The sequence below is a fragment of the Leopardus geoffroyi genome, chromosome A1, assembly GCF_018350155.1.
Source record: "Leopardus geoffroyi isolate Oge1 chromosome A1, O.geoffroyi_Oge1_pat1.0, whole genome shotgun sequence".
Lineage (NCBI taxonomy): Eukaryota > Metazoa > Chordata > Mammalia > Carnivora > Felidae > Leopardus > Leopardus geoffroyi.
This window is the reverse complement of record NC_059326.1, coordinates 175917532-175941459: the sequence shown is the minus strand read 5'-3', so window position 1 is coordinate 175941459 and position 23928 is coordinate 175917532. Positions and strand designations below refer to the sequence as shown.

General features: G+C 51.9%; 1 long non-coding RNA gene across 3 annotated transcripts in view; it reads left to right on the top strand.

Annotated features, from left to right (window-relative positions):
• Positions 1-23928, top strand: part of LOC123610452 — a 48946-nt gene that overhangs the window by 5457 nt on the left and 19561 nt on the right. For all 3 annotated transcript variants that reach the window (XR_006718129.1, XR_006718130.1, XR_006718128.1), the window contains exon 3: positions 15071-15698. This is a non-coding gene — a long non-coding RNA (uncharacterized LOC123610452). The remainder of the gene's footprint in view (positions 1-15070; positions 15699-23928) is intronic.

The following is a 23928-nucleotide window of genomic DNA, read 5'->3' as shown; positions in this document are numbered from 1 at the left end:
GCAGAAGGAGAAGCAGATTGCCCCAGCTAGAGGGAGGGAAGTGACAGTTATTGAGCGCCTACTGTATACCTGGCCCCGGTGGGGCCCCCACTATCTGTAGTTGGGACAGTGGCCCTGCAAGGCAGACAGACATTCTTCTCATTTTACAGATGAGGACACTGAGGTGCAGGGAGGGGAAGTCACAAGCAAAGTTCATGCTGGGTCTGCCTGATGCCTAAAGCCTGGGTTCTGCCTTCTGTAACATTTTAGGAGGCCTGTGACCTCGGGAGACGGGCCTGGGATGGAATTCTGGCCCGCCCACCATGTTGTAGCTATGAATCATGGGTCAGCTCTCTTCTTGGAGCCTCCGTTTTCTCATGTGTGATATGACAATAATTATAGAACCTACCTCCAAGGGATGTGGTGCCTGGCAGGTGCTAAGTTCTAGATCCATGCTACCTGTGATGGTTCTAGAGAGAAGACTAGTGATGGTTTATTGAACAGGAAAGGGCCTGTGCACAGGTGAGGAGGTATGTGCATGTTGATTTTATTGTTCCTGAACTCAGGAAGCTCTTTCCGGGCCAAAGGGGCTGTTATTTAATGCGGTCCTTGGGTGGTTGAGCGTCCCTGCCCAGATCTTTGACAGCCTGCTGCTCTTCCCCCTGCCTCTACCCGCTGTCTGCTGTCCCCCACCCCCAGCCCTGCCCTGGTGTCTGCTTTGCTGGGGACTCCAGGCTATAGTGGGGCATTTATATCCTTCGGGGCTCAAGGACAGAGGAGTGTAGGGAGCCATTGGGAGCTCCTGCACCCTGTGTCCTTACCCTCCCCTGAGACAACCTAGGTAGGAAGGCTCTAGAAGCTGCCCGTGGACTTACATAGTGCTGGGCCAGCTTCCTGATTTCCTTCCATTGCCTTCTCTGGCCAACCCTCTGAGGTAGCCTTCTGGTTTGGGGCCCAGGTCAGCAGTGCTGGCTGAGTGTCTTTGGCAAGTTACTTAACTTCTTTAATCGGCCTCGCATTCCCCACCTGCAAAACAGAGAGGACCCAAATCAGCCCTACTTGTCAATAAAATATTGTACATTAAGTACCTAGCACAGAAATGAGGGCACGGTAAGTGCATACATACGTCATGGTTATTACTCATTGTCCTCTTGTCGTATGTGTCCTTGGTAGTGGAGCTAAATCACTTATTTGTTCACTCAGAAATAATGATACCCACATTCTGTTCTAGGTACAGAGGGCTAGAGGGGAGAGGTGAGATACAGACGTGATCTCTGCCTTGGTCCTCATCCTGGAAGAGTTCAAAACCTGGAGGGAGGTCCTTAATAGAGTGCCTGAGGAGGGAGGTGGGTACAGAGGGAACAGAGGGGTGCGGGGAACTGCTCGACACAGCCGTGGGGAATGTCACCAAGGAGGCACTGTTGGAGAAGGGTCCTGATGAGTGCGGTGGGCATTTGCCCTTCTTTTTAGAAGTTCCTTTGAGCACCGTTCCTGCGTTTGGGCAGTCTCCAGCTTATGAGTGCTGGCAGGAGGCGTAGAGCCCAGAGACTTGATTTCTCCACTTCCCAAACATGTAGCCTGGACTCCAGCTGTCAGAGGCCACCCTGGCCCGCTGATGCCGCAGGGGGGCATATGAAGAAGTAAGGGGGAGGTGGCACCCCCTTCAGAGGGGCCCCACGGTCCGGTGCCTGCATGGGCAGCATCAGAGGCAGCTGCTGCCTTGTCTGTCCCAGCAATGGGGCAGTAGTGTCACCATGAAATGTCTAGTAGTGGGACTTTGGGTGCAGCTCCTGGCCTTGTCATCCTCAAGCCTGGATCTCTGGCCTTCCCAGAGATTCTGGGAGCCACACTATGTCCGTTACTACCTCCTTTACTGCATGAATCAGCCAGAATTCCCTTCTGTTGTGATTAAGATTCCCTGGATAAGTAGGTAGAGAAGGGGAGGCTCAGAGTCTCAGGCAGAGGGTCAGCTTGGGTAAAGGCCCAGAAGCTTGAAGAGCATAGTATATTCTGAAGAGAGTTGCATGTCTCCAAGCTCTGTGGGGTTGTAGAGCATGTATTTGGGGTGGGGTGTGTTGGGGACCAACAAGAGAGGAGTTTGGAGCACCTGGGTGGCTCAGTTGGCTAAGCGTCTCTCTCTTTTTTTTTTTTTTTTAATGTTTATTTATTTTGAGGGAGAGAGAGACAGAGTGTGAGCAGGGGAGGGGCAGGGAGAGAGGGAGACACAGAATCTGAAGAAGGCTCCAGGCTCCAAGCTATCAGCACAGAGCCCGACGCGGGACTCAAACTCAACGAACTGTGAGACCATGACCTGAGCGCAAGTCGGACGCTTAACCAACTGAGCGCCCCGGGTGCCCCAAGTGTCTGACTCTTGATTTCGGCTCTCACGATTCATGGGTTCGAACTCCCAAGTCGGGCTCTGCACTGATGATGTGGAGACTGCTTGGGATTCTTTCTCTGCACCTTCCCTGCCTGTGCACACACACTCTCTCTCTCTCTTTCTCTCAAAAGTCAATAAACTTACAAAAAAGAGAGAGAGATGAAGTTGATGAAGTGGACTGGGGTCTCAGATGCTACCATTTTGGCAGTTGAACTTGACCTTGGGGTGGAGATGATAAGCTTTAAATAGGGCAGGACCAGCATCCGATGTGCGGTTTGTAGAAATTTCTCTAGGACAGCACAGACTGGGTGAAGCTAGAGACGAGCAGTGAGGAGACAAGTGGCAGATGTCACATGCCCCTTGAGATCTAGATAAGACTGTTCACCCCCACCCCTACCGTGGCCATCCTGAGCCCCGCAGAAGGCCAAGCCTGACCCCCTCCACAATTCTGCAATTCTCCATGGTCACCTCTGCTTTGGCACTCGTGCCTCTACCCTGTTCCTTGTAGCTTGTGGGTTTTTGTATGGAACTCAGCATCTTGATTCTTTATTACCGACTGAAATTCTGAGGATAGCAGAGGAGGCACTGACATTTCAGCAACATTAAAAAACAAACTGGGGGCGCCTGGATGGCTCAGTCGGTTGAGTGTCCGACTTCAGCTCAGGTCATGATCTCACGGTCGGTGAGTTCGAGCCCCACATCGGGCTCTCTGCTGACAGCTCAGAGCCTGGAGCCTGCTTGGGATTCTGTGTCTCCCTCTCTCTCTGCCCCAACCCACTCGCATTCTGTCTCTACCTCTCTCAAAAATAAATGAAAAAAAACATTAAAAAAAATTAAAAAAACAAACTGCAAATTGTACCTTCAACCTTCTTGCTCATAGAGGGCTTCCCATATCATGAGGGATTCATGATCAGCTTTTTCTCCTCGTGAGTGCACAAGCCTCTGTCCAGCTTATCTCCCGGCCCCTCTCCCCGTGCCCATCTTCACTCCCACCCTCACGGTTTGCCACCAGAATGCCCACTTCTCATCGTGGGATGCAACATAAGTCAGCTCTCTTCAGCTCCCTTTTCCAGACTGAGCCCCAGTCCCGCTTTTGCATCCCCAGACCCATCAAGGAGGTCATCCAAGCAGGAAGCTCATCCTTTCAGCCAGCTCCACACTCCTTTGAAAACAGGAGTGTGGTTAACATGACTTTTCTGCTTCTGTTAGAGCTGTTCACAGTTGCATTTTGCTGCTAAGACCTGTAAACCACAAAATCGCAGTGGCTTACACACGACAGGAGTTTGTCTCATGTAAAAGTCTGGAGGAAGGCAGTCCTGGGCTGACAGGGTGGCTCTCTGACCCTCAGACTCCTAAGCTCCACCATCTTGAGAGTGCTGCCTTGTGATCCAAGATGGCTGGCCACAGTCTTGGAGAGCTTTCTGGTGCAGCCTCCAGTTAGAAATTGTGGTTCATATTATTAAGGAAGAAGTGGCACATGTATATTGGGAGGAGACTAGGGGTCTGTGTTGTATCTATGAAGCCCACTTGTCAGAAGCTACAACTGCCCTCTTCCCTGGACTGGGTGTCGATGGGAGCTTTTGTATTTAGTCTGTTGGTCATTGGCCCAGTTGTTACCAATAATTGCTCTTCCTCCTTTAAAAATTTTTTTTAACGTTTTTGAATTTATTTTTGAGACAGAGAGAGACAGAGCGAGACAGAGCATGAGCAGGGGAGGGGCACAGAGAGAGGGAAACACCGAATCTGAAGCAGGCTCCAGGCTCTGAGCTGTCAGCACGAACCTGACGTGGGGCTTGAACTCACGGACTGTGAGATCATGACCTGAGCTGAAGTGGGACGCTTAACCGACTGAGCCACCCAGGCACCCCTGCTCTCGCTCCTTTTAGAAGTGTCAACGTCACAACTTAAGGAAGGGCTGTGTAGCTAGTCGGACCCGGGTGTGTGAGATCCTTCAGAGATGCAGACCCTCACTCTCCGTGCCTGGTTCTCTGCACTTTTCCGGGATTCTGCTTGCCTGTTGTCTCTCTGTGGCTGAGGCAGATTATGGCCCCAGTGGCCTGTAGACGTCCCAGCTCCTGCTGCTGTCCTGTCAGGTGCAGGCAGAGGGTTTATTTTCAGAGAGAACGTAGAGCTGCACAGAAGTATCCATCTTTCTGGGGAAACAGGGCAGTGACTAAGGAGCCCGTGAGCGAGGAGGAGGAGGCCGCCTGCCCACCTGAGCTCCAGGGGGCTGATCTGCCCTTCTGGCTGTCGGATTACGCCCGGCCCTTCCGATGCTTCATGGTAGATGGTGCTCTGACATTTGCTGTTAGCATTTGAAATTTGAGTGGACGGCTTTCTGTGACCACACCCAAAGGTGGGGGATCCCTCGAGCCTTGGAGGTGCCAGAGGAACACACAGGCCTTGGTAGCTCAACCTGGAATGAAAGTCAGGTCTCGTATTTCCATTTCAGGGCGTTTTTCCTCTATTTGCTCCCTAGATGGGCTGTGGTTGGCAGGGTTCATGTAGTGGACTGTGGGCATCCTTAATGCTCTTCGGATATTCCCAGCTTTCTGTCTCCTACATCCAAGGCAGGATTGCACCTGCTGGCCCCAAGGCAGGGCCATGTGAGTAGTCCAGCCAGTGAGCTGTGAGTAGAAGTGACGTGTGTCACTCGAATCTCCCTTTCGCTCTGCCGGGGTGACAGTGGGCAGTATCTGAAATGGTGGCTGTGCTGTCAGCCTGAGATCTGGGCAAAGAATGACCTGGAGCAGAGCCCCCAGCTGGCCCTTGATGGATATGTAGAGTGAACAAGAAATAAATCTTTAATATTTGAAGCCGCTCAGATTTAGGAAGTCTTGTTCACACAGCATTACTGAGCCTACCTGACGGATGGCGCACATTTCCCATCTCTGTGGTTGCCTGGCATCCCAGCGCCCTTCCCGTTTGGGGCTTGGCGCCACCCTTGGCGACTTGTTGAGAGGCAGAGCCTCGCTATAAGAAGGTGAAAATGCCAGGCACCCCCCACTTCCCAGCCTCCCTTGCAGCTCAGGTGCAGGCGCGTGGCCAAGGCCAGGGGAGATTGTGCGGAGCTGTGGGGAGCCAGGGGCTGTGCGTTCGTGGCAGCTGCGATGGTGACGTTACTGGGCTGGAGCCGTCGCGAGAGTCTGGGTTCTGATTCTGGCTGTGTGGCCTCGCTTTTCTCTTGCCTGCTTCCTAAGCCTCATTTTCCAGCCTTCCCATCTGTTCCGTGAGCTGCCCAGTATCCTTTCTATAAATTCCCTTTCAGCTTAAATCACCCAGCGTCCGTTCATGTTGCTGGAGACTAGGAGCCTTGGACAAAAACAGCCAGTTAGGGGGCAGTTGTGAGGCTGCAGGGAGGCAGGAGGGAAGACGCACATGCTGGCTTCTCTTCCCCTTATGGGCCACTTCCCGGAAGCAGACCTTGTGTATGTTAGCCCAGAGCAGGCCAGAGGGCACTGGGGAAGGGGGTTCTGGTCACACTTGGGCCACCTTTAGGTCCGTGAATCACACATTCCTTTTCTGTAAAATGGAGCAAATAACAGGACCTCACTTTATGGGGTGGATGTGAGGAATTTGAAAGAGAATGCATTTGACGGAGCTGTGGGAACCGTGAATCCCAACTCCAGCGCAAGTTTACCACTTTAACTGTGTAAAAGGTTAATGGGGTATGTCCAGCGGGGAATCTCGGGCAGTGCGGCTGTAAAGCGGTGACTGTCCTTCGTGATGCGGTTCTGTCACTCCCCTCCTGGGTGGGCACAGCTCAGTCCTCTCAGTTCAGACCCAGCTGAGGTCCCACCCGTGAGACCAGAGACCCCAGATTTAAGGTAATGATGGGCTTGGAAAAAAAGCAGAGAAGCGTAAAGGTGGGAAAGGATTTTAGGGATTATTTTCTTCAGTCCTTTCAATTTGCAGAGCTCAGAGAGGGAGGACCCCTGACCCACAGTCACACGGCAAATCTGTCCCTGAGCTTGGGGCTGGGATGCAGGTCTTTTCACTGTGACAGTGTCACTGTCTTAATCTGGAGGTGCATTTGTGCTGTCATCCACGTTTGCAAAAATGATTTGGAAATACAGCAGCTCTCCCTCCAATTTACAAGCCCCATTTCATAGCAGCCTCTGACCACCTGATCCTTATCCCCGCTGGAGAAGGACACTTCTTTTTTGCTTTCTCAGCGGTCTAAAACACTTTCTTGTGGAAGGGCGAAAAATTGCTGAACTGATCTTTTTAAATTAACATGGGATCCAAACGAAACAAATTTGGAAGAAGAGAACTTTCTCCTCCCAAGTGGCTGCCAGCACCCAGCCCCACCCCCACCAGCTGAAGTGTCCCTTGTTCTTGCCTGCTGTGCCCCAGATTCATGGGCCGCTCTCTGAATCGTTGGCAATGCTCTCTGCACTGTCCTGACAACCTCGGGCCATGAAATTAAAAAGCTAGTTACCGAATCTTGCTCCCAACGGCTTTGTCCTTGCCAGCGATTTGACAGAGAAATCTGGAAGAGGGAGCCTCCGCTATGCCTGCAGTGGGCTGAAATGCTGCCGGAATGACAATGGGCTTCACCAGGGAAGGAGGAGAGAACACGCAGTTTGCCAGGAATGAATGAACGAAAGAACAAGAGAGAGAGAGAGAGAGAGCGAACTTTGGGCTTCAAATTGAAAAATTCCAGTGTCTCAGCAGAGGTCTTGGTGCCTCTACTTTAAGACCTGCTACAAAATACTGAGCAGGGCACATTTCTCCACACCAGTGCCCGGTGGTCCTCTGCCAGGGTCCAGAGCTCACGGCTGGAGAGCTAGGAAGTCAGAATTGGGGGAGGAAATGGCTCCAAACTGGGGCAAGCCCTGGGAGGCCAGCCCACCTAGCCAGCTTGCCTGTGTGGCCAAGGCCCCCCACCTTCCCGTCCTGCTACCCCTAGCCTCAAGTGTGTCCCCTGAATTGAGACGCTAGCGCTCACTCCACATTCACTGCCAACCCCCACCCCCAAGGAATTTTAAGAAATCTTTAAAACCTGAGGAATTTTAATTACGTTTAATTAAGAAAAACCTTTCTAGAAGACCACTGTGCTATGACTCACTGCAGCATGGGTGTCCCTGAGCTGCAGGTGGGTGGGGCTCCGTCTCTGTGCTCCAGCCCTTGACCTTGGCACCTACACAGAGCAAGGGCCTGGTCGATACTTGTTGGGTGAAGGGATGGGAACAGCCATTTCAGAGAACAGCTCTTTCCTACACTGCCCCCTGCGGGCACAGGCTTCCTGACTGACTTGGAGGGGTGCAGGGAGACAGGAAAGAGGCCTTTGAGCCCTGGCTCACCAGAAGCCAAACGAGGTCCTTGACTTCACAGCCAAGAGACCTTGAACAAGCTGCTTAACCTCCCCAAGTAGGGCTTCTTATCTGTGAAATGGGAGTCACCATGGTGGCCACTCAGAGGGAAGCTGTGAATTAGACAAAGGCTTGTAGGTCAAGTGCTTGCCATGTAGCCAGTGTTGAATAAAAATAAAAACTTGCCAGGACCTGGACGTAGAGCCTGTTCTTACAGGGAGACTCTTCCTGAGAGCTTTGGCCTCACTGTCCCAGGGGACTTGGGATTAGTGTCTTGACTGGACAGGCCTGGTAATGAATGGACCCTGGGAAGCCATGTTGGTCCTCACTTTTGAACTGAGCACATGCACTCAGTCACTCAGTCACGTACTCATTTACCTGCATAAATGTTTATCAGGTGCCTTCTGTGTGCTTCCCTGTGCTGGGCTGAGGGAGTACGTGAAAGGTGGCATGGTCTCAGGTTTTGGAACTTAGAAGCAAGTGAGAAGTAAACAAAATCAAGATCAAAATCATTTTGGGTGCATATCAGTAGGTGGTCAGGGAAGGCTTCTTTTGAAAGGCGGTGTTTGAACTGCGACCTTGCCATGCTCAGACCTGAGGAAAGAGGGTCCTGGGAAAGGAAGCAATTGTATAAAGTCCTGGAGGTGAGAACGAGCCTGACTAGCAGGTCAGTGTGTCCATGGTTGACGGAGCAGCGGGACAGGGATGGGTTCATTGAAGAAGTCATTCCACAGGAAGCCTACCTGGAGGGTTGGGGCTGGGCCTGCAGTCCAGAACATGTGCCAGGGGTGGAATATGTTCACCACTGTCTCTCCCGAGGCCTGCCCCAGCCCCCTCTGTGTCTTGCACCTGCTGTGACTTCATTAGACGACAGGTCTTGCAAAATAGAGATGGAGCTCTATCAGACTGTGCATTATTATATATGGCCCACCTTCCCCAAGCGCATGTCTCCCTGACCTTGGGGTTATGGCCAGGTGTGTAGGGGGGATATACTTTCCTTCCTGCTGCCCTCCTGTGTGTGCACATGCTGGTGCTGGCCGCTGAAGTCAGAGATGCTCTTCCCAAGCCGGGTCCTGACTGGGACAGTGGTCAAGTAAGCTCCATAGTGGGCCTGTCCTCCAGGCCCCCAGCACGAGCTCACCCTTATGGCGAAGGCTCCCCTGGTCTCAACTGTGCCAAATGAGGACCTGCAGCCACCCTGGAGGTCAGATCTGGGGTCCCAACACCATGTTGACATGACTGGCCAACTCACAAAGGGCTGCCTGCTTGGGAACCCCAAGCAGGCAGCCAAGGGCCTTCTGGTGATACTGAGCCCAAGAGTCTGTCTCAGGGAGCTAAGAAGCTAAGAGGTGTTTGATCCAACCCATTCATTCATTCATTCATTCAATGTTTGTGCAGCACCTGCCATGTGTCATTCGTCATATTAGTGCCAGGTCATATTCTGCTGTGGTGAATAGGCTAGATAGGGTTCTGGTCTTTATGGACATCAGTACTTTTAGGAGGGCAAACAGACACAAGATAAGTAAGCCCAAAACACAGAATTCTGAACCACGATAAGTGAGAGAAAAGACAAAAACAAGACCTGTTGCCTACACCACAGACACACATTTGGTCAAATCTGACCTCACGGTACAGGTCTGAACCCTCAGGGAAGGTTCAAGTCCCATATAAATACCCAGAATGCTCGAATCATCTGTGAGGTTCGTTATCAACAGTACATGCCACAGAAAAGAAACGTGAAAACCCATGTTGTAGAAGAAGTCTGAAATCTGGCCAGTTTTGGCTTAGCTGGCGAATCCTGATGGTAGGTCAAGTTTGACGGTCGTCGCCCGCGTTTGTAAGCTCAGAGATGTGAGCTGGTGACTGTTTGCGGAGCAGCTCCCGTGTCAAGCCCTGCAGTGGGCACGGGAGGTCTCCAGGGTGGTCACCGAGGTCTGCCCGTGAGGAGGACCATCCCAGTGCCAGGCTGTGCTGCGTGAGGGATGGCTGGGCTGCAGACTCTGGTTATCTGTTCTGTGTTGCCTCAAGACTCGGCCCTGTCGTGAGATTTCTTTGGAGATTAACCTGACAGAGCCCCGAATATAGTTCATTCTGTGGTGGGTTAGGTTTCCATACTCGATGGAGTCGATCAAAGCCTACATCTTGGTGAAGCAGGCACAGACGGGGAGGTTTGTATCGCAGAAAAATCTCTTTTTAGATTAGGCAAAATAGAATTCATGCTTCGGAAAAGAGTGCTATTTCTGTCACCAATCTGATTTTGTACCCATTTCAGTTTTAAGCTCTATGTCCCATTCCAGAGCAAAACCTCCTCCTCCTCCCTCCCTCTCTGCCCCCACCTCCTCCTTCCCCTCCTCACATCTTCCCTGTCCTCCTTCTCCTCCCCTTCCTCCCCCTCATCCCCTCCCCCTCCTCTTTCCTCTCTTCAGCTCTTCCCCATCCTCCTCCTCCTCCCCTCCTCCCCTTCTCCTCTCCCCCTCCACCTTTCTCTCCTCAGCTCTTCCCCATCCTCCTCACCTCCTCCCCCTCCTCCTCCCCTCCTCTCCTCAGCTCTTCCCCATCCTCCTCTTCCTCGCCTCCCCCTCCACCTTCCTCTCCTCAGCTCTTCCCCATCATCCTCCTCCTCCCCTCCTCCCCCTCCTCCCCTCCTCCCCCTCCTCCCCTCCACCTTCCTCTCCTCAGCTCTTCCCCATCCTCCTCCTCCCCTCCTCCCTTCCCCCTTCTCCTTCCTCTCCTCAGCTCTTCCTCATCCTCCTCCTCCCCTCCTCCCCTCCCCCTCCTCCTTTCTCCTTCCTCTCCTCAGCTCTTCCCCATCATCCTCCTCCTCCCCTTCACCCCTCCTCCCCTCCACCCCCTCCTCCCCTCCACCCCCTCCCCCCTTCCCCCTTCTCCTTCCTCTCCTCAGCTCTTCCCCATCCTCCTCCCCTCTTCCCCCTCCCCCTCCTCCCCCTCCTCCTTCCTCTCCTCAGCTCTAACCCATCCTCCTCCTCCTCCCCTCTACCTCCTCCCCCTCCTCCCCCTCCTGTCTTCCCCCTCCTCCCATCCTCCCCTCCTCCCCTCCCCCTCCTCCTTCCTCTCCTCAGCTCTAACCCATCCTCCTCCTCCTCCCCTCTACCTCTTCCCCCTCCTCCCCCTCCTCCCCTCCTCCCCCTCCTCCCCTCCTCCCCCTCCTCCCCTCTTCCCCTCCTGCCCTCCTCCCCCTCCTCCCCTCCTCCCCCTCCTCCCCTCCTCCCCCTCCTCCCCTCCTCCTTCCTCTCCTCAGCTCTAACCCATCCTCCTCCTCCTCCCCTCTACCTCCTCCCCCTCTTCCCCTCCTCCCCTCTTCCCCCTCCTGCCCTCCTCCCCCTCCTCCCCTCCTCCCCCTCCTGCCCTCCTCCCCCTCCTCCCCTCTTCCCCCTCCTGCCCTCCTCCCCCTCCTCCCCTCCTCCCCCTCTTCCCCTCCTCTCTGTCCTCCCATCCTCCCCCTCCTCCCCTCCCCCTCCTCCTTCCTCTCCTCAGCTCTTCCCCATCCTCCTCATCCTCCCTCTCATTATTTCCTCCCATTTTTTCCATCCCCTGCTTTTCCTTCTCCCCTCCTCATCTCTCCCCTTTCTCTCCTCCCCTTCATATTTTTTCCCTTCCTCCCACCTCCTCTTTCCTACCCCTTTCTCTCTCCTCCTCCTCCTCTTCCTTTTTAAATCAATCCACACTTATTTGCCTTTAATTTGAAGTGTTGTAGTGATCAGGAGATTTATCGTTAGAGAAAAATCAGATAACCCTGGAACTGCGGACTTAACTTATAGGAGTTCCTCTGTTTTGCTCTATAAAATGGGATCAGTTCCACACCACGTGCATTGATTTGAGCATATGTCTGTTTTTGCCAGTCTTCTGGGTCCTGTGAAGAATAAGAGAAGAATAAAAAGGACAGCGTCCTCCCTGTTAGCAACTTCCCACCTCAGTGGGTGCCTCCTGTGCGATGGGAACTTTCTATCTGGAGACACTTGAGGCAGACCGCAGTATGTGACTATACGCAATTCACATCCAGAGAGAGAGGCTCAGACTGCAGATGCCAGCAGACATCGGGTTGAGCGTGGGCTGGAGGAAGGCACCATTGATCGTGTGCTGCTTAAACCAAGCCCTGATGTTTGGAATGATCTGGAAGGAATTGGAGGGGTGGACACTCCTGATTCTGACAATGGGATGAGCACGCTCTGCCCAGATTCCTTGTTCCTGCACTGTGGGGACTTGCCTTCTTATTTCCTCGCCCTTCTCCCCGCCATGGCAGTCCCCTACCCCCAAGTCTTTTTGGCTTCAGACCTTTCCTCCCTGCTTCCCTCTCACTGGAAGTAACCAGCCCTGCCACTCGTGCTCACTGCACACATGTTTCCCTCGGTGCTCCCAGAAGACCCAGATGTCCTAGCGCAGTAGAAACAACGTGTGTGACACACGGGCCACAGACCTGGAGTTCACGCTGACCTGGGTCTGGATCCTGCTCTGCTTGAGACGCGTGGCCGCGGGCGAGCTGATCGGCAGGTTGGGCCTCTACATCATCTCCTGTACCTCAGGGCAATTTTCTGGATGAAATGAGATAATGCATGGGTGAAAGGTCTGGTGCAGGTAGAGACACCCCCAAAAATACTGGTTCCAGCTTTGCCCCAGTTTCAGGCAAGCCTGCTGGCAAAGAGGGCCAGCCAGGGGGATGGAAGAGTGAAAGCGCTCACACTGGGGAATCTGATCACACTGGCCTTGGTCCTGGTTCCTGATTCCAGGAGAGTGACTTATCTGGAGTCTTCCCAGGAGCTGTGCTCAGGACGAAACCGGACAATGTTCGCGAAGTGGTGCACCCAGAGGTTGACATGTAGAAAGTGCTACAGCATCACCATCGTGGCTGAGCCCAGGCCACAGAAACTGAACCCCGTGGTGGCTTCGGGCAGAATATTTGCACCAGCCTTAGAAAGATGATGAAATACGTTGCAAATGATGGATCGTCTCTACAAAGCCTTTACACAGATAGGCGCTCCATTTCTAGTTGGGGTTCCTGGGGGCCGGGATCATTTGGAAATAAATAGGGCCTGGGAGCGCCAGCACGACCGATGTTCTTGAGTTGCCCTTGGGAGCTCACACACAACATCCCATCCTCAGGATTCACACGATGCCAAGAGCTCATCGTGTGTCAAGAACAGAGTAACCAAGCCGGGGGCGGTTGGCATTCTGGGGCGCTTTGTCTGGTAACCTAACAGACAAAGCCAGCATATGGACAACAGCCTGCCAGCCTGCTTCAGGCAGGGCAGAGCCCAGGGACAGGGGGGCTCTCCTCACCTGCTTGTTAGAATGACAGCAGCAGAACTAGGTCAAAGGTGAATGCACCGAATATCTTCCTGTTTTCAGGTGCACAGCAGGATTGAATGGTTGCCTCATCCCAGGAGCCCGCAGAGGGTGGCCGGGCAGAACTGAAAAGGGAAGGAGACTCAGCTGAGATGAGGCCAACCCCAGCGCATTTTAAATCAGGGCCCTGAGTGCCCCGGGCCTTCCCTGGGACTCGGCCTTAGGGCCTGCTTTTATTATCTTTACACCGCTCGGGTCCACGCAGGTTTGGCGGGCATGAGACATGGAACAGAGGGACCCAAGTGAATCAGCCTTCAGGAATAGAACTGCTTGCAGGAAAAGTGCTCTTGCTGCGACGTATTTTCATGCTTCTAGACCTGCTTAAAATACGTGGTGTTAACAGAGCCTGCCCTTACTATGAGAGGGTGGGCTGTGCAGCTGAGACCAGGCAGGAATACGCTGAGGACACCAGTAAGAACAAAAGCAGCTCAAACACATTGAGTGCTTACTATATGCCAGGCACTTCTGAGCATTTGACATATGTTAATGCAGGCAGTCCTGCTTTTTAATCTTGATTTCCCTTACGAATTTGCTCTGTGTCCTTGAGAACTTACCCACCTTCTTTAAACAAAGAGAGAATCACATGCCTTTCATAGGTTTGGGGAGAGAATTAAATGTAGATAGTGTGGGGGCGCCTGGGTGGCTCAGTCGGTTAAGCGTCCGACTTCGGCTCAGGTCGTGATCTCGCAGTCCGTGAGTTCGAGCCCCGCGTCGGACTCTGTGCTGACAGCTCAGAGCCTGGAGCCTGTTTCCGATTCTGTGTCTCCCTCTCTCTGCCCCTCCCCCATTCATGCTCTGTCTCTCTCTGTCTCAAAAATAAATAAACGTTAAAAAAAAAATTAAAAAAAAATAAATGTAGATAATGTAGGTAAAGTGTGAGGAGGTGTTCCATGATGGTGACCAATGTTATTTTTATTAATAATGTGAACTCTCCTGTTTATTTTCTTCTTTTGTACCTGTTTCCCAAGGCCTTGCCTGCCCAGGACCCATCCTTCTGAAAGTGGGAATACAGAGATCCACCTTCTCTCTCTGGGTGAACTCCTACTTAACCCTCAAGACCCATTTCAAAAGTTCCCTGCACTGTGAAAGCTTTGCCAGTTTCCACAGTGCAAGACAAATTGCTCTCTTTGCCATGCCTCCATCCTGGCCCTCACCACGTCGTATGGTAATTGTGTCTGTTTATGCTCTATCTTCTTGACAGCTTGGAAGTTTCTGGAGGTGCAGTAACAACTGCACTCTCCTAGCTTAGCAGTTCTCCAGGTGCAGTCTGGAGACACCTGGGAGCCCACGAAACTCTTTCAGGGGGTCCTTGAGGTCAAAGCTATTTCCGTAACTCTAGGACGTCATTTGCATTTTTCATTCTATTAACATTGGTAGCGGTGGTGGGTAAAACTGACGTTGGTTTGAATCAAGGATGTGGCATATCAAAATGTACAAGGAATGGCCGTATCTGTGGCCGTCACCCAGTTGCATTAAAACACATGAGACTGGCACGTGTGTAAGGACACCAAGGATGTCCCTAATGAGGCAATGAAATGGTTAACTTTATGAAACCTCGTCCCTTGCCTTTTTTGTTGTTGTTCATTTGTTTATTTTGAGAGAGAGAATGTGAGCAGGGGAGGGGTGGGGGGAGAGAGAGAATCCCAAGCAGGCTCTCTGCTGTCAGGCCAGAGCCTGACATGGGGCTCGATCCCACAAAGCTGTGAGATCATGACCTGAGCCGAAATCAGGGGTTGGACACTTAAGTGACTGAGCCGCCCAGGCGCCCCGTCGACCCTTGTCTTTTTAATGATCTGTATAAAGAAAAGTGGGAAGGACGGATAAAGCATTTTGGCTGCATACAAAAGCACCATCGTTGCAGGTAGCGTGGAGGAAAAGCTCACATGTGGTCGAATTGTGAGTTGAATCACTCATTGCTTTTTCACGACACACGCTTTTTACTTGAAAGAACAACCGACGAGCGCCATGCTTTTTCAGATTTGGGCATTTTGCAGATGTTCTCTCAGAAATGAATTAAGCGAGCCTGTCATTTTAGGGAACGCAACTGGCGGTATTTGTTACCAGCGATAAAGTTCGAGCTAAGTGAAAAGCAGAAGTTTGGAAAACTTTATCTGCCATTCTGAACTTGATGCCTTCTCATCAAACGTCCTGGAGGAGAACTGCGGCGATACTGGTGACTTTGAATTTGTGATACTATGCAATGAAACGTGTCAATATTTGCAAAACCTGCAGGAGTCTGTGAAGCAGTTGTTTCCCAATGAACAATCAAGATGTTAGGAAATCTTGCCTGTGTAAGAGATCCCTTCAAAGTGGGAGACAGACCAGTGGATTTTGATGGGGCAGAGTAGAACAGTTCGGCAGCACAGTTTCGGATTTTACGTTGCAGCTACGCTTAACCAAAACTTGTCAAGTGTGACCGTAGTACCAAAGAACACCCATCATTATCCGAAAAGGCTGTTAAACTGCTTCTCCCTTTTCCAACCATGTATCTGTGTGAGGCCAGATTTTCTCTATACCTTTTAACCAGAACAAGCTATTGCCCCAGACCGAAAGCAGAAGCTGATCTCAGAATCCAGCTGTCTTCCATTAAGCTGGACATTAAAGGGATTTGAAGATATGTAAAACAATGTCCCTCTTCTCACCAATCATCTTCGTTCTGTAAGGTAAAGTTTATTTTTTTATAACTTTTTAAAGTTTATACTTATGTATTTTGAGAGTGATAGAAAGCAAGTGGGGGAGGGGCAGAGACAATCCGAGGCAGGCTCCAGTGCTCTCACAGAGCCCCATGCAGGGCTCGCACTCACGAACCGTGAGATCATGGCCTGAGCCAAAATCAAGAGTCGGACTCTTAACGGACGGAACCACCCAGGCATGCACGATAGAGTTTACTTTGTAACATATGGACACGTTTTGATTTCAAAACATGTGACATGTTACCGTGTAATGGGTTGTTTTGAAATGAATAAATTCATGCATATTTGTACAGTTCTTCAGTTTTCGTATCTTATACGACAAACAGCAGCCAAAGCACTCTGGGACCTCTCCTCAATAATTTTTAAGCACGTAGAGACATCCGAAGACCACGGATGTTGCGAACCGCTGACTCGTGGCCCGGCACATAGTGGGAACTCACTAACTAGATGTGGTGGCCAGGCCTTTGAAGGCGATGACAGGCCAGGCTGCCTGGTTGCGATGTTTCTCTGTTCTTCGAAGGACGGTGTCTGGACGGCCTGGTCCTTGCTCCTGTGATGCAAAGCCGGGCTGGATGCGGTGACCTTGGAGCTCCTTCAGACTGAGTCCCACCGTCTGCTTTATGCTAAGTGAGATTACTGGTGAGCCCTCACATCCACATCCCAAAATCACCACTGCGGGCTGCAGGTTCTAATTCCGTTTCTTTTCTGCCTTTATTGCTGGGCTTGGGCTTACAGTGGGAAGCCTGCGGAATTGCCGAGACCGTAATTTGCAATGAAATTTAAGAAATGTTAGGGGTCAACCCTGGGGCAGATGTAGGCTATTTTTAACAGGCCATTTAAGAATAGAGCAAAGGTGGGTCACTTACCACTCAGGCCTTCTGGCTGCCTTGGCAAGATGCCTCCTTAAGGAGGGGAAATGCTGATTGCTCTCTCCTTGCTCAAAGGTGGAAAAAGGTAAGGGAGCAGTGACCCTTCCCTGACACCCTGTAATCCAGTCTCCCCCTCCTTCCTCTCTCTCCTGCCCTGGCTGATCCCTGCGGGCCTGAAAGAGAGCATCTTCCCGGGCCCGCCTGTGTGGCTGCCTGTCATTAGAGCCGAGGCCATGATACACGTGAGGAACCAGTAATGGGGCCTGGGAACAAATCTAATTAGCTAATGTGTGAAAACATGTAAATAAAGAGACCAACCGCCTCCATGACCTTCAGGGCTTGTGGAGGTTGAGGTGGCCCTGGGCCTTTAGTGCCAATGCACTGGGGCTCCTTTTGCTTGGGTCTCAGTTGTGGAGGGACCACCGGGAAGACAGGGGCTGGGTTATAGCTTTCGATGGGGACAGATGCCTTTGTACAGTCTCTTAGGTGGAGTCTCCCAGGCGTTTTCGGGATCAGGCTGGGGACCCACCTGTGAGGGGGCGTGAGTGGCAGGCCTGGCAGGGGAAGTTGGTCTGCGGTGCAGCTGCAACAGAGGCCTCAGCCGACCCGCGGGGAGCTCGGAGCAGGGGCAGCCCCAACAGTGGCCCTGGAGTGATGCAAGGGGTCTCTGCTTTGTTCCCCCATAATGGTCTGTCCCTAGTTGCCAGCTGTGCCCCACCCCAACCAGGGTGGGGGGAGCAGAACGGAAAGCCACACAGTCCCCCTGAGTCTAGTGCAGTTCCCGGAGACGGACTCAGCGAGAGCCACCAGCAACCTGGAAGCAGAGGAACAGGTGTCCAGGACCCGATGGGTGACCTGAGCAGTGCGTCGCGGCACAGTCCGCACAGGCAACAGGAGACCGTCTGAAGATGCCGGGAGTGAAGGATGCAAGTCAAAGTGCGGGCAGAGCCGGAAACAGCACGTTTCGTTTTAAAACACAGAGGGTATTGCTCCAAATAAAAAGAAAGGAAACATAGACGGTACTCGATGTCTGTCTGCTGAACGACTGGATGAAAGGATGAATAAAACGGTGAGATTGTGTATGGGAATCCAATACATAAAGAGGGTAACATTGCTCTTGGGCAGGTGTTGAACGTTCCTGTGCCTCAGTTGTGTCATCCTGTAAAACGGGAATGATAATGGCACCCTCGTGGATACTTTTGTGAGGATTAAATAACAATGTGTTTAAATGCTTATTAGCAAAGGGCCTGGTGTTCAGTAAGAATTGGAGAAGTGTTGTCTCTGATGAGGGTTGTTGCTGTTGTGGGGGTGTGGTGGTTGCTGTCATGCAAAGTGCTCTCCCACCATGACAGTCTCTAGGTACAGCCATGGCATCTGCCATCTCCCCAGAGCACAGTTGCAAACCAGCAATCTACAGGAGACTGCGGAGGCACACATGTCGTTTGGGGCTGGCTCCGGTTTGTCTGGGACAAGAGTTTCTCGAAGAGTACGGACACCGGTACCTGGGGTCTCTTTAGTGGGGGACGCATAAAGCTTAAAGCAAGGATCTCGTTTGTGTCCTGTCTCACCCTTGATTATCTCAAGGAGGAAGTCTCAGGCTGCTGCTGGGGTGTCCCTAATGCCTCTCTAACACTTGCCGTTTTCTCTTTTTTAATGACGAGAGAGTAGGCTGCAGACTCAGCAACGCCCCTCCCCCCAACCCCGGCAGGGGTGGGGGGGGTGCAGAACCTGGCTGGATTTCAGTAGCATTATCTTGCTTTCAGTGTTTTTACTTTTCTAGTGACCATCTATTTATAAGCAAAATCTATTTTTTAATTACTGTTGTGACAGAAAGATTCTTCGTAACGTAAGTTTTATAAAAATGAGTAAACCAACTTAAAGAAAAATGTGAAATAACTATGCGGGGGGGGCGTGGTTACACAAATGACTAGACTGAGATGCACTGGGTTTAAGGGACCAGACAGGAAGCGTTCGGGAGGCAGAATTGGCAGGGCTGGGACCCGCCTGCCTTCCTCTGCACACAGTTTATGCCACAGAGAATGCCCCCTGCCTTCTCATCTTCTATGTGGCTCTGATTGAGCACACTTTCCCATCCTCACTTCAGAGCCTCTTCCTTCACAGAGTTTCCCCCCAATTCCTCCCGGGCGAGGAATCTCCCTGCTCTGTTCCCATAGCACCTCAGGGGCAATAAGGCTTTTCTATTCCGTTAGAGAAGGTACAGACTAAATTCCAGTCGTTTGTACATAGCACAACACAGAGCACACAGCAGATACTCAGATGTTCACTCTGAGTCTGCACGTCACCAAACTGTGGCCAGATGATAAGCATGCGCACTGATCCAGGCAAATGTTGCCAAAGATGGAAACTGCAGCAAAGTGCCATGGGGCCCCCAGCTGCCAGTTGCTTGGGCCTGTGATTTAAAACTTTACAATGATCATACTTAGTTAGCTTTAGCTAAACCTGATGGGGGGAGGGTGTGAGGGCTGGGTGGTGAAGGACAGAAGCGGGTAGCCGCCATCCCTGTTTCTGTGAGAAGTCCATTAGAGCTGATAGCTGCGACAGCTCCTCTTTTGTCCCCAGAGCCATCTACTCTCATCGAAGCCACTCGCACTCCTCCTCCCCTCCTTGTGACCCTGTTGTATCCTGCTCCCCATCATAAGTGATCAGCCTTCAGTGCCGATTGTGTTAGCCGCTGATTGTGTTAGCCGCTGATCGGTAGGAAAGAGGACCGAGAACCAACAGTCTTCTTTCAACATGACAATGACCTTCTGTCTGTCTTCCACCTGGGGAGAGAGAGTTTGGCCTGGCAGAAGGCTCTCCACAGTGCTCTGATGCGCGCGCAGACTGGGATTTGAACCTCCAGCTCCTCCACTGATGGCCTTGTGACCTTGGGCAAGTGACCACCCCTTTGGTAGCCTTGGGTTTCTCATCGTGATTGCGGCCTCCACGTTATACCAGTGGAGCTGGCGCAGTGACGGGCAGGTGGCAGGGAGCTCCTGCTCCATAAACTTCTGGCTCTGCCACCTGGTCTGCTCCAGGGTTGCAATGGGGTGAGGGTCATGTCTGGGGAGACCACGTGAAAGGGAAGGGGCTCCTGTCTCCCGTTGTAATGGATACAAATGAAAGGTGAGACCCCATTAAAATGGGAAATCCAAGATTTGTAATTCTAAAAGCTTAGCACCTCAGGGTGCTTGCTAAGATGCAGATTCCTGGGGGCTGGCTCCAAGGATCCTGGATACAGCCAGAAAGTGGATTTTATTTATTTATTTATTTATTTATTTATTTATTTATTTATTTATTTATTTTGAAGGGACTGGGTCCTTCTAAATTTTTTTTTTTTCAACGTTTATTTATTTTTTTTGGGATAGAGAGAGACAGAGCATGAACGGGGGAGGGGCAGAGAGAGAGGGAGACACAGAATCGGAAACAGGCTCCAGGCTCTGAGCCATCAGCCCAGAGCCCGACGCGGGGCTCGAACTCAGGGACCGCGAGATCGTGACCTGGCTGAAGTCGGACGCTTAACCGACTGCGCCACCCAGGCGCCCCAGAAAGTGCATTTTAAATAACCCCCAGGTATCTCCTGCATGTAGTTCCCAGATATAGGTATTTCCTAGATCACAGGGCTGGACAGTCTAGTCCAGAGGTCGCAAACGGGAACCACTGCTCAAAATTGAGAGTTTTCCATTCATAATGATATTCCTTGTTCTTTGGGAAAATCAGAAGCATTGCAATATCAGGCCTGCTTTTCTACCTGACAAGGGGCCAGAGCTCAGTTGCTCCTGCCCCCTCCAAATAGGGCCATGGTTTTTATTTGACATCCTGATCCAAACTTGTGTTGTTGGAGTTTGTGGCCACTAGCTGGTCCGGTCCCCTCACCTCACAGACTGGGAAACTGAAGCCCAGAGCCAAAATGGTTTAAATGCAGAGAGCCAGCTTTGGATGCTCAGGTCAGAGGCAACCTCGGAAGAGCTGCTGTGTCCACTGTGGTGGTCCACCATGGGTACACGGAAGCAGTGGGCGAAGGAGGACAAAGTCAGTGCAGGGCACTCCCGGGGAGGGGAGAAGCAAGTGTGAAGACTCACAGGGCCCAGGACCAGGCTGTTGCAAGGCCCAGGGAGGCTGAAGGAGTCCGTGAGAGGTGAGGGGCAGATCCAAAGCTGCTGGCCCTCATGGGTGGGACAGTCTAGGGTGGCAGAAAGCTAACTACAGGGGGTAGACCAGGGGTACGGGGCCAGCGTGGGCACAGGATGGAAGGGAGAGAGGAACGGGGGAGGGAGGGAGGGTCCTCTGCATAACCAGCCCTAAGGAGCAGGGAACAGCTGATGGCTCTCTCTGTCCCCACAAGGAGTGGGCCTCCTTGAGGCTACAGAAAGCAAAGCCCAGAGATGGGAATGGGAGAGAGAGAGGGAGAGAGAGCGAATACTCCTGGTGTTCCTTGAGCTCCCAGATCCGGTTTGTTTCATGAGTTAGTAGGTACCCACCCCAACTAGGGCTGCCAGATAGGAAACAGGTTAGCCCATTAAAATTTGAGTTTCTGTTGGGGCACCTGGGTGGCTCAGCCGGTTAAGCATCTGACTTCGGCTCAGGTCATGATCTCGCAGTCCGTGAGTTCGGGCCCTGTGTCCGGCTCTGTGCTGACAGCTCAGAGCCTGGAGCCTGCTTCAAATTCTGGGTCTCCCTCTCTCTCTGCCCCTCCCCCACTCATGCTGTGTCTCTCTGTCTCTCTCTCTCTGTCAAAAATAAACATTAAAAAGAAATTTAAAATTTGAGTTTCTGGTAAACTAAGTATTTTTTAGCATAAGTGTGTCCCATGCAATATTTGAGACCTAGCACAAAAATTATTTGTTTATCTGAAATTCACATTTAACTGGGCATCCTGTATTTTTTTAAAGTGTTTCTTTTAACGAACTTTTAAAATTTATTTTTGAGAGAGACGGGGACAGAGTGTGAGCGGGGACTGGGCAGAGAGGGAGACACAGAATCTGAAGCAGGCTCCAGGCTTCGAGCTGTCAGCACAGACCCTGACACGGGGCTCGAACCCACAAACCGCGAGATCATGACCTGGGCATCCTGTATTTTTATTTGCAATCTGCAACCCTAACCTCAACCCTCCTTTGGGTTTAAGCCAGGCTGGTTGGGCTCATGAGTCTTGCAGTTAAAGGGATCTCAATGAAAGCAGATGATGGGGAGGTGACTCAGCTTGCCTGGGGTCACAAGGCCAGCCAGCCAGTGAGCAGCTGGATTAGAACACAGGTCTGTGACTCAGAAGCCTGTGATTCCCACCCTCTTCACCCCGCCCCTGTCCAACAGCATGGGAGATGGCAGAGAACAGATGATCTGAAGCTCGTGCAATAGAAGTGGGTCTGAACAGAATGCGGACCAGGGAAGGGAAGAGAGAAGGGAAGGCGGACTCGTAGTTTTGTCGACTGACGGAGGGGACATTCATTTTTTAATACTTTGTGCAGACTCACTCCCCGGATATTTGTCAAGCCCCCTACCGGGTGCAAGGCACTGTGCTTGTTTCTCTGATCCTTCCAGTGGGCTGAATAGTATCATGGTTTATCCTTCCCCCTTTGCAGATGGGAGAGTGAGGCTCAGAGAGGCCACAGGTCTGGGAGCCGCAAGGAGCCTGGAGCCCCATGCCCTACCCTGCCACCCACACAGCGGCCTCTCTGCTCCAGCGCTTACTGTGTGTTCAGATGCAACCTCCCATCCCCTGCCTGAGCCAAGCAATGAAACTGAAACTGGTAGTAAACGTTCAGTCTGTGTCTGCCCTTGGTGTGTCTGTTGTGACATATACCTGATGCTTAATCCTGTCCCCCTGCATCAGGCAACACCCCTCCTTGCATGTCCCCAGTGTGGTGCCCAGCCATGTCTCCTTTCCGTGTTGTGGGGTAGAGGCTGCTGGGGAGGGGGACAGGAGCTCAGGGCCTCAGCGGTGCCGGTGCCGGAAGTTGGATCCTGGCCTCTGGTGCCATGGTGACGGTTACTATAGAAACGCACAGGCTGCACTCAGCAGGACTACCAGGATGTGAGCAGGTTTTCACAGACTGGAGCCAACGGAGAGGGGGGGGGTCTTGGTAGTGGTTAGAGACCCCCACACACACACCCCAGAGTGAGGGCCAAGTCGTGTCTGGGGGCTGCCCCACTGTGTCTCCATCTTTCTCTCCTGCTACTTCCCACTCATCCCTTCTCCTTATTCCATGCGGTCTACAGTCTCAGTGGCTCTGGCTGCTGTTTTCTCAGTCTGGAACAACGCTTCTGGCTTCTTCACTTGGCTAATTCCTCCTTACCCTCCAGGCCTCTTCCTGACGCTTTCTTCTGTTCCACAAATATTGACTGAGTGTCTAATAAGAAGGAGACACTGTTCTGGTCACTGGGGACCAAGGCAGACAAGGGCCCTACTCTCATGGAGATGCCAGTCTCCATCAAAGAAGCATGCAGGTAAATGAATGAGAATACATTCAGACGGAGCCCCCTGAGAGAACAAAAGGAAGGTGATGAGGCAGGAAGTACTGGGTTGTGGGGATTGGAGGCCAGGGAAGGTATGTCTAAGGAACGACATCTGTCCTCCTTGAGCCCTCCGGTTCTCCTCACTTGCGTGGTCTGGTCCCTGAGTCACAGGGACCAGATATAATGTCACTGCCTGCCTTCCACCCTAAAGTACTTTTTTCCTTGAAGGCAGGAGCAAAGTGTCATCTGTCTCTGTATCCCCAGTGCCGGTGCATAGCAGGGACTTGGTAAAGGCATACGCATTTACTGAGTGTGACCCACGGGTCGGGCAATGTCACACATAGCTGACGTGTCCCCTTTATATTGGTTCCATGACATAACTGTGATTCGATCACATTTGATTGCTTTAGAGATTCAGGAACCAACCTCGGCCAGGTTTAGTCGTTAGCTTCAAGTCTGCTGGCTAGTGCTTAGTAGGGCTGAGATCCAAACCCAGTCTGGCCCGCCATGCTCCTTTTGTGCATTGTGATGACAGCTTAATGGAGATACGATTCGCATAGTATACACTCCACCTTTTTAAAGCATACAGGTTAGTGGTTTATTCATAGAGTTGTGCGTCAACTGAGTTCCTCCAGCCAGGGCCTTCAACCTCAGCCTCATAGGAGGACCTGAAGTTCAGAAGTTGGGTGCAGATTATAGACTTAGAACCCAGGAGTCCTGTGTGGGCTGGCTGCATTTCTTTTGGCATATCAATATTGAGATTTTGCTTAGTGGCATTTTAAATGGATATGCTTGGCCTCTCTGAATTAAGACCCCAATTCTTCACTGGAAATCTCAAAACAACCTACGGACAAATAAGTTGAATTCCAGGAGAGCCT